This window comes from Nuphar pumila, chromosome 8 (assembly GCF_984573655.1).
Source record: "Nuphar pumila chromosome 8, dmNupPumi1.hap1.1, whole genome shotgun sequence".
NCBI lineage: Eukaryota > Viridiplantae > Streptophyta > Magnoliopsida > Nymphaeales > Nymphaeaceae > Nuphar > Nuphar pumila.
In genome coordinates, this window is record NC_143256.1 from 14,743,823 (window position 1) to 14,759,075 (window position 15,253).

Consider the following 15,253-nt stretch of genomic DNA (forward strand, 5'->3'; position numbering starts at 1 on the left):
TTTTCAAGGTTTTTGGATCTAGAATGCCATTGACATACAATAGAATGAATGTCTACTACATTTTTCATAACAGGGATATTGCGCCGAATCAATTCATTCTAGGTCTTGATTGCTTTGTCACCTTCTCATGAAAATCCAGAACATGCAATTAATAGCAAAGTACACCATTATTATCAAAAACTGGTATTTGTCTTATGCACCACAATTTGCTTTGTAATCCCATTGTTGCTTAAAGCTAAACTTATGGTCCCCAATAGTAATATTCCTGCTTATTGCTGATCTCCAATCTTTACTGGGCTCCTCCTTTTCCCAGTTCCTTCAACTTGCTTCATGTCAAATTTTTTGTGTTCTGTAATTTCAGACAGCTTGTAACATGCCCATTCTATCCCTGACAATGCTTATCTTTCTGTTTAATTAACTCTTAAGGACAAGATGTAAGGATACGTGGCATTTCTTCAATATGTGTTTTTATTTTTGCTTTAGGTAACATGCATTAGTATTGTATCATTGTCATCAATGGCTCGGGTAATTGATTTGTAGTACCAGTTGGAGTCACACTATCTCAACCGGGCCATATTCAGGCAAACCTAGCTTGACTAATAAAAAAAAATTAACTCAATCCTAGTGAGGATTAATCTATTATGAGAGATCATCCCATGTGATTAATGAGTTGGGACATCAACCTGTTGTAGTTGGAATATTCATTTTCTCTTTCCTATTTCATTGAGTCAAATTGAAATGACAAAAATTGACACAGAATTAGAGCAGCCATGACGAAGTGATCTATTAATCTCATCTTCATGCTTTTTCCTCTAATCTTCTAACCTCTTTCTTCTCTATGGATTTAATATTTTTCAGAAGATTTCTTTGTTTTGAATGTTAAATTTTAAAACACTTACTGGAATCATAGGCAGATCTGACTGTTAGCTTTGAACAAATCTGGAATCTAACTTGTTTTTTGGTCCCATAGGCTTGGGTGAAGGGGATAAATGGATTGGTACGTGGAAATGGTAGCTCTATCTCAGCTGGTGGTGTGGTTGGCTGGAACCAAATAATCAAATCTTCAAGGGAGTACGACCTTGCAAAGGGGGGTGATTGAATTGGTAATTAAGTTTATGGTTCAAATCAAGCTTGCAAAGGGGTCAAGCTGAGGTTCCAGACTGACTTATGGTCCAGGGATGTAACTCTTGCTGAAAGATATCCACCATTTTTTCACATAAACAGAGATAACAGCATACTTGTAAGTGAATGTTGGAAAGGAAGAGCTAGTTAGTTCACTGAATTCAGAAGGAATTTCAAGGAGCAAGAGGTAGAAGATTGGTTTTGGTTATGGCTATTGGATTTTTAGGCCCATGGAAAATTTCTGACAGCGAGAATTCCTTATATGGAAATGTGATGGATGTGTTATGTTCTCTATAGCTTCATTTAGCCATGCTTTTGGCTGTAAAGATGTAGACCACTTTCCAAATGACACCGTCCAGGGTTTCCATCCCTATCCTACAGCCAAGATATTTGTGTGGCTCTTAGCACTTGATAAGGTTAATAACCAGTGCAAATTGAAAGACAAAAGTTTCCAGCTTGCAAGTACTTGCTACTTCTGTTTCGATGAGAACAAAACAATTGAGCATTTGTTTTGGTTTTATCCAGCATTTCAGTGGTTGTTCAAACAAGCTTTGGATTGTGCCAATAAAATGGCCAGATGGGGATTTAGCTTGGATTGGTCGGAATAGGACTGGTGGTTAAGAATCTTAATTTGATCTATTCTGTAAGCTTGTTGAAAGATTTCTTATCCCCTGGCTTAAATTATTTCTCTTAGACAAAAAAAAAGGATTTACATGGTTTGCAAAGTGTTATAATGTGCATCTCCCTCGCATACTGTCTGTAGACTCTGTACATACACCAATTCTTGTTTTCTTTTTGTTATGTGTGTGTGCTTGTGTTCAAGGATTGATACACACACACACACACACACACACATATATATATATATATATATATATAGAGAGAGAGAGAGATGGTACCTCTCGAGTGACATGGTCCCATACAACAACTTCTCGATTGAGATCACCAGAAATAAACATAGAGGCATCTGGGGAGAAACGAATGGCGTTAATAGCACCACGATGCTTCTCAAGGACTGACTCTTCAGTGAGAGTGTCCCCATTGACAGAATAGACGTGGAGTTTCCCATCTTGGCCACCAACAATGGCCTCACTTCCATCAGGTGAAATTGCAGATGCCGTCACAGCAAACCCAAGATTCAGAGTTGACAACACTTTGGATCCACGAAGCATGATTACTCCTGAATCAGTTGAAAGCAATGCCAGCTCGGGCTTATCAAGTGCAATATTTAAGTCCTTTGGTTGTGCACCAATATCAATTTGTTCTTCATCACCACACTGATCAGCATGCAGCGGAATTCTCCTTACCTGTAAAATTTTGGGAAAAGGATCATCTCTTGTAGCAAAAGCAAGTTGAACATATTGTACATAGCTACAGTTGTTGTACAGTCAGCAAAATATAAGCCCCACAGCAGGATATCATCAATTGGAATTTGGCAGGTAGATTAAGAAATTGTCCCTTATTAAAGGAATATGCTATTCATCAGACTTGGTGAGCAATACTACCGTGTATTGAACTTTTATAATTGGCTGGAAAGCTTTCCAGACAAGAATATATGGACTATCCCTGATATTTACTATCCGAACATCAAAGAAGAGGACCAAATATTTGGAGAACACCTGATAAAATCATCAAATTGGACTAGGACAATATAACTTAAAAACGAGGAGAAAATCTCCAACCGAATAGCCTTTGGAAATGTTTCACATGTTATTGCCATTAGACATACTAGCGAGCACAGACATGCTCCCAGTCTATGTCACAGGGACTCACCAAAGAGGCCTCTGCACCCACGTCGACGCGACGCGGGTGTGGCACCCAATTCGGTCAACCCGCACCCAAGGATATCATTGTCCAAAATGGACTTGGTTAACTTTGTCCATTAAAAAAAGGGACATGGCTCGATAATGGGTAAGGGTACCTCGAGCACCCCCCTCCCCCCCCAATTAAAAAAATAAGGGGGTACCTCGAGAAGGGGTAAAGAGGGATGGGGCTTGAGAATGGGGTACCACGAGAAAGGGTAAAGGGGTGGTGTTAAAATATATATATATATATACCCTCCCGCACCCCCACACCCAAGTTCTTTTAAAGTGCCGCATCGCCGCCCCCGCATCTGCACCCGTACCTATGTGACATAGCTCCCAGTTTATCCAATACATATATGCACATGTATGAATACAAATTGTAGTTAGTTGCCTGTTTATAGAGAGCGTGAGAGAGGTTGACTATACCATGCACGTGCGAAAATCAAATTCCACTTGTACAACTTACATAATGAATAACAAATAGTGTCAACTGTCACATACAAATCAATTCCTTATGTTGTGAACATTGGATCAAGAGAATTTCTGCTCATGACATTTTATATGTCAAAATTACAACTGGCACGGTAACAATGTCAGAACAAAACAATATCCATAGTGCTATGATTAGGCCAATGAAGCACTGCTCGTCATATTATATCATTACATGGCAAGGTGTACCTTTCAAAAGGTATATGTGTAATTAGGTTAACCTAAAGTTAGACATAACATACAAGAGAGTTGACTGCGACATCACCCACCATATGAGGCACTTTACAGCCCTGTGGTACCTCCTGTTATCTCTTCTCTATTCTTCGTCTTCACCACATGAACATAAAGTTGAATTACTTGCTTAAAAGATGTAGTACTGCTCATTTCAAGCATGGGCGTGAACAAATCTCAATTCATTTTTTATTTCTTCTCAAGGAGTATTGAAAATGATATTACTTGCATATTTTGGTCAAACTATTTCAATGGAATATTATATAGAATTTCAAAGGCTATTTAAGTTTCTAATTCAAGAATTTGACATCAAGAAATTGGTCTCATTTACGTACCTCTTAGAGATTGAAGTTACAAGAACAACAAAGAGTATATTTATCTTTTAGAGAGAATATGTTGGAAGATACTGTTATTAGTCAGTTTGGAGCCTTGTGAATTAACTAACATATCTGTTATCCGATTAGCCTGATTAATCAATTCATGCACAATGAAATGATACTGAGATGGGCCATGAATATTCAAAAAATTGAAGGCTACTCATCAAAAAGGAATCTTCTATGCCAATTCCTTTGAAGTACAAAATAGATGACCTGCATGTATGTGCATAAAAGAACCGCCTCTGGTTTTATTTTCTTTGAGAGTGAATTCCGTACCATTGAATAGAAAAGAGACAAATGATCATAAGCTTAAATGTTGAAGCCAAATTATAAAGCCATGTCTTTTGGGCCATTTGAAAAGAATTCATGTAAAAGCAATATTACAAAAGGCAGAGATTCAGGTGAAACTTCTAGGAAGCTTTATGGTGATAAATAATATCTATGAAAAGAAGCAACCATATATTGGTGACTTGCCACTTTAATAAGAAAGAGTTGCATTCAAGATGTTTAGCACTTCAAATTTTCTGAACAGAATTGCAAATTCTCCAAGAGAGTTCAAGGCTTGACTTCATAAATCAATTCGATAGATATCTTTGCAACACCTCAAGATGGAGCATTGTTGCCTATCTCAATTAGGGGTGGCAATCGGGTCGGGTTGGCAGGTCGACCCGGCGGGTTGGCTGGTCAGCATACCTCAACCCGACCCGTTTATTAAACGGGTCGGCTGTGGCAAACACGAACCCGATCCGTTTATTAAACGGGTAACCCGACACGACCCGCCAACCCGTTTATAAACGGGTTGGGTCGGGTAAACGGATTGGCAGGTTAGCAGGTTGACCCGCCCGCCTAACCCGTTTATTAAACGGGTCAACTGGGTTGGCATACCCCTAACACGAACCCGAACCGTTTAATAAACGGGTTAGGCGTGAAAAGATACTGTCATTTAGTATAAAGTCTGGATCTCAGGATCCAGACCCAATTCCTTTCATTTTAAACACATGCTCATTAATGTTTCATTAATGACATGCTATAATTTTATCATAACATGTAATGGGTATTTTCGTACCCTAGCTATTGTATCTGTGTGTATTTAATCAGAGAAGCAAAAATGAATACCCTGATTAGGGATTTTTGCTGCAGCCTCGTTCTCTCTCCCCATGCTGTGTTGTTGCTTGTAGATGAAGAAAGGAACCCATGATTTCTATCATGGTATCAGAGCAGCAGGTTCAATATTGAAGATTGGTTCCTTCTATGACTGATTTGTCTCCTTCTAAGGTACCTGTTTTCTCATTTTTCCTATCGATTTCTCTTGTATTTAAATCTGCAGTCCGGACTGAAATCTCTTCTTCGTACTCTCCTCTTTCTTTTTGCTCTTTTGAAATACATCATTAATCTGCTTATTGTCTTCTTCAAGTATGTGAACACCCCAAATTTTTTAAAGATTTATAAAATGACCCTTTTGCCCCTAAACCCCATCTTTTGAGAAAATCAAAGCAATTTCAAAACTAAATTACAGCCTTTCTTCAGATTTCTAGATTAAATTCCACATTGATATATTCAAGTTTAACTCTGGGTCTGAACTCAGTATTTTAAATCCAAATCTGAGGCCCGTTGTCCGATTTCCAAAATAAAATCACAAAAATACCAAAGGAATGATTTTGAAAAGCTCGGGCGGCTCATCCGACACTTTGTTGGATCCTCGGCCCTATATTTCTCAGTTCGAGGTTGTAAACCTTGAATATTTCCTAAAAATCCAGATACAAACCCATTTCTGAAGAAATTTTCTCAAGATAGTTTTTAAATTCTCAGAAAAATTCCCTTTTGTGAATATTTTTGCAAAAACACAAAAAAAATTAGTTTTAACTTTTGTTTTCTCGCAAACTTTAAGATTTTATTCTAAAAATACAAAAAAATAGAAAAATAACATGAAAAACCAAAAAATCGGGAAAAGTTACAAGAAAAACAAAGGATTTTAAGCCGTGTGAAACCATTTTGGCTAAAAGCCTCATTTCCCTAACCATTTTTACAAAAATTTCTTAAAAGGAGTCTTCTTTTGGAAAAAGAGAAAATTCACAACGAACTCTTCCCGCGCCCCCTCGCTGCCTCCCTCCATCGCAGATCTTCAAACGGCCTCCTCCTCTCTCAGCCTTTGATTTCCTGCAGACCTTCTTCCAGAACCATCCACCATCGCTCAACTGTCATCCCCTTTCTCAATCATCCATCGACAACCAGATCTCCATCAGCCATTGGATCATACCCTTCATCTCTTCTCGAAGCCTCCGTTCCCTCTTTAAAAGGAGACATCAACTCCATCCCAAGGGGACATCGATCATCTCCTAATTTTCTGAGGCATACATTTCTGGCAAGCACCGGTCCATCACCAAGCTTCCTCTGCAAAAACCCATCACCCATCTTTCTACCTTCAACCCTCCTACGGCAGCCATCCATCCATCTTCACACAGTTGGAGAAAGGTCAATCCGGCCCCGAATTTTCAAGAAGACAACAACAGCCGATCGAATCAATCAAAAGGGAAACTCTATTGCAAATAAAAAATAAGGAAGGATTTCTCTCAAGACCTCTGCTGTTGTTCGAAGGAAGGTAAGCCCTTCATTCCCTTCCCTTCTCATTTCTTTGTAACTTCCCTCTGTCTTCATTTCTCATAAAAACCTAATACCCTTATATTTTCGGTCCCACGTATCTTGGCATTAGAGCAGGGCTCGATCTGTGCATAGCAGATTCGACCCTCTCATTGCAACATTTAACAGGGATTCATCCCAACATCTCGTTCTTCCTCGTTTTATTTTATATATATATATATGTTCTATGCTTTGTTCGTCATTTTTTTTCCTTACTTTGTCATTCATGTATACTGGAACCCTCTCTCTAATGTTAATATTAAAGAGAATTAGAACATGACTATCGGGTTAATTTCATTTCCAACTGGAATGAGCAATGAGATCTCGGTTTCAGAATTAACTCATTTTGAATCTTTGCTTCAGTCTCTATTCCTGCTTATTCTGATTATAGTATTCGTGTTGGTCTTACTCCCATATGTTCTGTTTCAATTCATGCTCTTTTCTAGTTTTGATTCATTTCTGTTTTTTATTCTCAATGCTATATTTGTTTTGTTCTTACTATCAAATTATTTTTTTCTGTTCTGTTTTTTTTTTATATATATCTCAATCATCGATTTACATCACTTTATGGCATGAAGTAATCATGCGATTGCTGATCAATCTGATTTCAGCGATCAAGTGGTTGATCGCGGGTTCTCTTTATCTGCATAATGCCCCTTTAACCATGATCTGTTTCATTCGAGCCTGCCTCGATGACAGGGATAACCTGGTTTACAAAAAAAAAACCCAAGGAATTATACAAGTAATATAAGTCAGTTTATTACTCAAGCTTTCTGGAAAACCAGATGTCAGGGCCTTATCCATTGGCCAAACTGTTTCCTGAAACCCAAGGATATGATATCTACCAATAATCTGCTAATCGATGGGTTTGAGATGTTAACACTAGTGAATGATACATTACATGGAATGAGATAACCTGAATATCTTCATGCCGTCCCACTGCTGCAAATTCATTTCCAAGTCCTGCAATACATCCATCAATCAATGGCAGACCCTTCGAGCCCTGGTTGGAAGAGACAATCTGGAACAGGGGGAGGGTGATCATGTATTACACATTGGTAAAAATCCACTAATGACCTTAGCTCAAGGCACGCTCTGGCACTTTACTTTCAGCATACCTGCTGAACTCGTTTTTTTTTTATTATTATTTCTCCTTTTCTTTTTTTTCCTTTTTTTTTTCTCTCTTTTCTGTTATGTTTCTAATATTGGCTAAACTCCACCAGTTATGTCTATTACTAATGATATTATTAGGGAATTACATCTGAGAATAAACTCAGAGTGATTTTCTCCTCCATTTGAATTGTTACTTATGGGTTTCTTTTTATAATAAGTCAGCAGGTTATGTATAGCACCGAATCCCCTGTAAGATTGAAAGGTAGTTGGGCTCATCAGGTAATGTATAAAAGACCAATGCCTATGTCATGAAAGCACTTGTGAGAGTGCATGCTATCGATTGAGGTTCCCCCTCTCTACAATCGCTTATTTGAAATCGATAGGAATGGACAGTGTTTTCAAGTTTGAGGATCTTTTTTTTTTTTTTTTTTAGCTGAGATTAGGAAACTTATCTCTTGTGGATTCTAGGGATATTCAGCTACAACTTTGCTTACCCCAGCTATTACCCTGCCATCTTCCTGCTATAGTGCTCTTAGCAGTAGCAGATACATACCCTGTTGCCATCCATACGTTTCCACCCTGCCTTCTATATCTCAGATTTATCTATTTCCAACTGCAACATTTTTTGGCAACATAGGAGTTGTCTCTTAAGAATTTTTATGGTCTTGTTTTGTTACTACTAAAGGTGGTTCACCAGGCCGATCATTCATGGTAATTTCATTTGAAGCATCAAGGGGTCATGAACATTAGTTATGCAAAATTTTAATCTGCTGTGGCGTCATAATTATTAGGATTCATACTAATGTTAATATTTCCCCTCTTTCCATCTGTGACAGGCTTTACCACACTCATCACCGCATGCACTCTTATCCCTATGTTCCATGCCTTTCCTGCAGCATCATTGCAGGTCATTTACAATACCTAATGCAGCACTTATAGCTCCTGTAAATACAGCCTCTGCATTTACCTATTGTGGCCTCCCTCCCAGCACCCCTTTTAAGTTGTCACTTTTAGACCAGTCTAGTAGTCTTAGCTTCAACACTATCATAACCCCACCCTGTACACTATTTTACATTTGCTGGAGCTTCACTACTTGTCAACACCCTCCACTATTACACACCACCACACTGGCTGTTCATTTCCTGCAACATCTCCTACCCAATCTTCCATCAATTCAGGATACTTGCCTATAGGCATCTTTCATGCAAAACGAATTTTATTCTTGGTAAGAATTAGCATAATCATTTGCACTTTGTATTTTCAACCTAACTCTTTCCACTTGCTTTCATCTTTGTTTTGTGATAACCTCGTTCTGCAGGAAATATGGAAAAGATATCATTACTTGGGGTTGTACATTTGATTTTATCCATTGTAATAGTTAGATTGGAATAAGAATTTACCTTTCCTGCTTTAGGTAGAATGAATGAGCATTGTATAATATCATGAACTGTTTGTTTTCATGCATTTTCTTTATTTCTCAAATTACCACAATGGTGAAATACGAATGGCACGTGCACCATTTCGTAAGAGGTAATTGATGTTAAGTTGATGATCCACATCAATGGCCATAGTCAGGGTGTGGACAAAACTTAGCATTTTTGCCTTTTACAAAATAACACTGGATCCACTTTCAAAGTCATCATATTTTCTGTAAATATTTTCCTCTTTTATTAGAATTTAACCTAAAATTAATTCAACACATATACCAATGGCCATAGTCAGGGTATATTGAGGACTAATTTTATTTTAAATCCTATAAAAGCACCAAAAAGGTATTTTATCCTTCATTTGAACTTAGATATGACTATTATATAATACATTCAATGACCATAGTCAGGAGTGTATTATATCATTAATCTTATCTAAATTCATTTGAAGAATGACATATGATTTTCAAATCCAATTTCAAACTTGTTCAAATTCATTCATCATATAGGATAAAATCGCATCATATTTTCAAAATTTCCTTTTCAAAATTCCAAGTGATTCTTCTTCTTCATTTCTCAGATCAAATCTTATTCAAATCCAATTCTATCTCATTTCAAGATTCAAAGATCCAATTTCAAAGTCCAATTTGACTTTGAAATTCCAAAATCATTTTATTCAAATTTCAAAATTCCAGCTCAAATCAAAATTCAATTTCAAAGTTCAATTTAACTTTGAAGTTTCTGATTCGTCTTCTGATTCAAAATCAAGTTTTCTTCAAGTTTTAAATCAAAGTTGAGATTGACTCTGAATCTCAAAATCCAAACCCTCCTAAGTTCAATCTGGGTTTTCAAAATCCAGATCCATCTTTAAAAGTCCTATTTGGACTTTTCAAAACCCGAAACCAAAGTTAGATCAAGATTTCCAAGTATAAATCCAATCCTACTTTGAATCTTAGACTTCAGATCCGAATTCCATTCTAGGATCCAGGAACTTATTCTACTTTGGATCTCAGACTTCAGATCCAAAATTCACTCTAGGATCTAGAACTCAAACTCTACTTTGGATCTCAGATTATAGATCCAAATTCATTCTAGGATTCAGAACCCAATTCTACTTTGGGTCTCAGACTTCAGATCCAATTCCATTTTAGGATCCAAAAATCCAACTTCATCTTGGATCTCAAATTGAAGATCCGAAATCCGTTTAGGATCCAGAATCCAACTTTACTTTGGATCTTCGACTTCAGATCCCAATTCCATCTTGGATTCCAAGTTTTGAATCCAATTCCATTCAAAATTCCAATTCCACTTTAAATCCAATTCTTTAAAGCTAATTCCACTTCATTCCAGATTTCAAACCAAGTTCTCATTCCAGATCTTAAATTCAGAACTCAACTTTGAACTCTATTCAGAATCCAGATCTTGGATTCGGATTTCATCTTAAAATTCCAAATCAAATTCCATTTCTCAATTTTATTCAGACTTCCCAATTCTTCTGATTCAATTCTCTTTTCATTCTAATTCAAAGTCCATTTATGACTTTGAAGAATTCCTTTCTTCTTCCTTTATCTCAAAAACTTCAAAATCAATTTCCAAGTTCCAGATTTATTTCCAAGCTCTTGATTATTCTAAAAACTTAGAACTTTAATCTTAAGTTCTAAGTTAAAATCATTTCTTCACTTTATCAGATTCATCTCAGAAGCACTTGGGAATTCTTCAAAATATTTTCAAAAAAAAAAAAGAGCATACATCTTTGCATTTGCACAAGCATGATTCATTGTGCATTTAGACTTAGAATAAATACTTAGATAACTTCTTAGCAAAAACAAAAGGCATAAATTCGACCCTTGGTTCGATTACCCCTGGTAAAGGCGCCAGGAACGGTCGAACCTCGTACCGACGAGCGGATCCCGTCTCCCAGTTTTCCCGCAAAATATTTCAAAAACGGAGGCGAGTTATTTCAAATATTTTCTAAATTAAGGTCAAGTGAAAACCCGCAAAAGAATCCCTCTTCTTCTCTTCTTTTCTTTTCTCTTCTCTCTTTCTTTTCTTTCTTTTATTTTTACTCCCTTCAAAAAGGAGGAAAATAGAGGTTAGAAAAGGAAAAGAGAAGGAAGAGAGAGAATATTAGGAGAAGAAAATTTTGCGATGATCACAGGTTTGGCGACCGAGATGGGACTCGTCTTCGTCTGGTCGAATTTAATGCCTCTTACTTTGCTTTGATATTATCTAAGTCTTTATTCTACACATGTCAGCTTCATTTCCATGCAAACCTTAGGGGCCTAGATTTTGTCCTAAGCTGACATAATTGCATATAGGATCTAAGTATGGTTTGGTAGGACCATATTGAGGAGATTATATCCATGTTCACATTAGACTTATGTTTTAAATACAACTCTCCTCAAATCTAAGGATTGAATGCAAAACAATGCATGCAAGTGAATGCTTCTCTTCATTTTAACCTATCTCTTTAGGACTTGCATTAGAGCCTTCTGATTTCTTGCATGTTGAGCATATTTTGAAAACCTCCTTACCTATATTGTCCCGGTCTTCACGTTGCTGGGCTGTCTCACTGAACCATAGTTCGGGAGAGAGCCTCACAACTGGACCACTTATTTGGGTTCGCGCCCCCCTACCACGTACCTAAGGGCCATAGTCCGAGGTATATCGGTAGGTGCTCAAGGATGTTGGGAAGCCATTACCTTAGAACCGGAGAAATATTTCTATGCCATGTACTTCGAGCTTCGGCTTGGGTATATCGGCGTATCTTGATTGGAATCAGATGATCTGAACCCTAGAGTTAGGATTAAGGTCCTACAAGCCATTTCAAATATTGCATTTAGAGTCAGCCTTTAAGGAGTGCTGTGTGCGCATCCTTGTTTGTGCAGCTTTAGTTGTATGATAGTTCTCTTATTCTCTCATATATGTATCAAACCTTTTTCAAAACCCTGGGTGTATTATTCGAAACTTACCCTTATTTTCAAAAACCCCAGGTGTATATTTCTATCTACCTACATTTCTTTTCTATTTTAGATCAAATTTTTCTTCAAAACCCTGGAAAATTTCTTTAAAAATTTCCTCAACCTTTTCACAAAAATTCCAAGATTTGATTCTTTAAAAGAGTCTATCCATAAGCCCTGCATTCTATCTAATTCTCCTTATTTCTTCTTTTACCCAGTATCATTTCAATGGCGTCTGATTATCTCAATACGGTCTTTCCCCGAGATCATGTCTTCTATCAGATTCAGGATGGACCCCCGGATCCGCGGGTCATCCAGTCTCGTCCTTTCTTCCCTCGGTGGTATTATTCTTGGTTCGCCACTTTCTCACGTATGTTCCCAGACCACCTGGATGACTGTGGGTTGGAGATGGCATCGGCGGCAGGCAAGCGAACCATTAACGGAGCTCTGATTCAGGCTATGGCAGAACGATGGAATCCACGTACCTGCACATTCTGGTTTCCATGGGGAGAGATGACTCTACTGATGGATGAATTCAATGACATTATGGGATTGCCCGAACCGGCTGGTCAGCCAGATGATCCTGTCGAGCAGCAGTTTTTGATCAACATCAAAGGGGTAGATGTTCGAGAAGCCTTGGCTAGAGCAACAGGGAGCAGATCCTGGCCCCTTATTGAGATTAGTGGGAATCAGTTCATCGACCTGTTCAAACTATATCAAAAGTATGGAGCCTACAAAGAAGTTGGCACTTTGTCTCGAGCAGCGAAAGACAGAATTCAGCACGCCATGATCCTGTGCACAGTGGGGTTAGCTTTCTTTCAAGATGGCCAGAATTTTATAGATATCAGAGTTGCTCAGCTCTTTCGAAGATGGGGAAGCAAGCAGACCCGTCAGCTTTCAGTTTCCATGGCCGCATTAGCCTTTCTTTACAGAGGCTTGGCTCGATTTGCTCTGGGGGAGACCATTTTGGTAGGAGGATGCACTTACGCCCTGCAGTCGTGGTTCCTGCGACACGTTTCCTTGAAAGCCAATTCTTTCAGATTCAACAACAAGCAGCCGAAGACAGTCATCCAATGCCGAGCTCTGATCGAGAAGCTGCATCAGGAAGAGATTACCTGGGATTTCTTTGACAGAAGAGAGATTGTTCCTCGATACACTTATGCTCGTGACAAGCGCTACAAGCTGATGGGCCCTTTCTTTTGTGTTGATTATCAGCCGGAACGATGTCTGAGGCAGTTTTCGCAGCGGCAGGTTCGTGCCAACACCCGTTTTTCGACAGGCAACGTGCCAGAATTCAACCTGCAGTCGAATCAGTGGTCTGGGGCATATCATGTCGCCAAATATACTTGGAACTCCTTCATTTCTCTGTCAATATTTCCTGGACCAAATATATCATCTGAATATCAAGAGTGGTGGCAAACTGTCTGCCCACCCTCTTTTTGTCTTTGAATGTTAAAAATATCAATAAAAAATTTACTTTTGGCCAAAAATATTGTTTCCTGTATTTTGTTTATAGCACAAATAGTCACAAATTTTTGGTGACGACCTCATCCCGGGTAAATGGGACATTCCCCCTACACTTTCTTCAAATATGTTTTCTCATGGTTGACGACCTCGCCTAGGTAACAAGGCATATTTTTCTGTTATCATCAAATGGTAACACAATTATCACAAATCGTGTGATGACCCAATCCCGGGTAATGGGATAATCTCTTGAAATTGTCTACCGAAATCCTTCATTCTTTTTTCTTCAAAAGTTATAATTTTTCGAAAAATCTCCTCCATATTCTAACTATTCCCATTATTCTACAGGAAAACTTTGGCATCTGCAAATGGTTCAGACAAGGGCTGGTAAACAGGCTGCTCAAAGGCACAGTGACAGTGAGTCAGAGGAGATGAATTCTCCTAGATTATCTAAGAAGAATAACTCCGGAGATGAAAGCGACGTTGATCCGGCCATGTATCGGATCTTCCAAAAAATGATGACTAAGATGATGGCCGAGCAGGCTAAGGCAGCTCCAAAGAAGGCAGCTTCTAAGACCAAGGCTAAGAAGAAGCCCATAAAAAAGCCCGTCAAGATCAACAAGCAGAAGAAGCAGCATGACAGTACTTCTGAGGATTCTGGGTCAGCAGGAGAAGTCTCTGAAGAAGAAGAGCAGTTGATCTACATTCCAAAGCACCTGCGGCAGTCCAAGAGGCCAGTATCAGTAAACAATCCCAAGTATGGGGCCCCTGCAGAAGATTCGATTCAAGTTTTAACCAAGATAGTCAAGGACCTGCAAATCCGTGACAAAGGAAAAAGGTCATACACCAGGCAGGATTTCTATCTCGGTTTAGAAGGGGACAAGGATCTGGAGAACCTCCCTCGGAAATTCATCAAGTTTGATGGAACCGGCGACCCGAAAGCCCATTTGGCAATGTTCTTTGCAGAATGTGCCCGGTTCAGTGAAGACAACCGTGCCCTCTTCCTCTGTTTTCCCCGCAGTCTGGACGGGATAGCAGCAAAGTGGTACGCTGAGCATGTCAATCCCATCGAACTAAGGGATTTCGACAAAGTTGTTAATATGTTCGTTGAACGCTTCCTGTTCAACACGGAGGCTTTGCCTACCCTGAACCACCTATGCAACTTAAAGCAAGAGCCCAATGAAAAGGCCAGGGATTTTATCCATAAGTGGAGGAGCATTTGCAATAAAATGAGAAACCCTATCTCTGAGGAACATGCCCTCCAGGTCATCCTCAATAATTTTTGTCAGCCTCTAAAAAGTCTCCTTTTTCCTTATCCCTCCAAATCCTTCATCGAACTGACAGAGCGAGAAGAATGGCTTGAAATGGGGGTAGAGAATGGGATGTACGAAGGTGTCTCTTCGGCAAAGAACATCTTGGACCCGAAGAAAAAGGCCCATTTTACCTACTCAGCTGATATCCCCGAAGACCATCCGGGCAGTAGCAGTAAGAATGACAGCGGCAGTAGCATGAGGCCTGAACAGAACAGGGGAAGAAAAGGCAAGTTCTTCAAAAACAATGACAAATCTCTCCCAACCGGTCCTCAACAAAAAGGGGACTTTCAAGAAAAGCCAAAACACATCAATTGG

General features: G+C 38.8%; 1 pseudogene; it reads right to left on the bottom strand.

The window, feature by feature from the left end:
* Window positions 1-6,436, bottom strand: part of LOC149829659 (actin-interacting protein 1-2 pseudogene) — a 32,614-nt pseudogene extending 26,178 nt beyond the window's left edge.
* Between the last annotated feature and the right edge of the window lie 8,817 nt (window positions 6,437-15,253).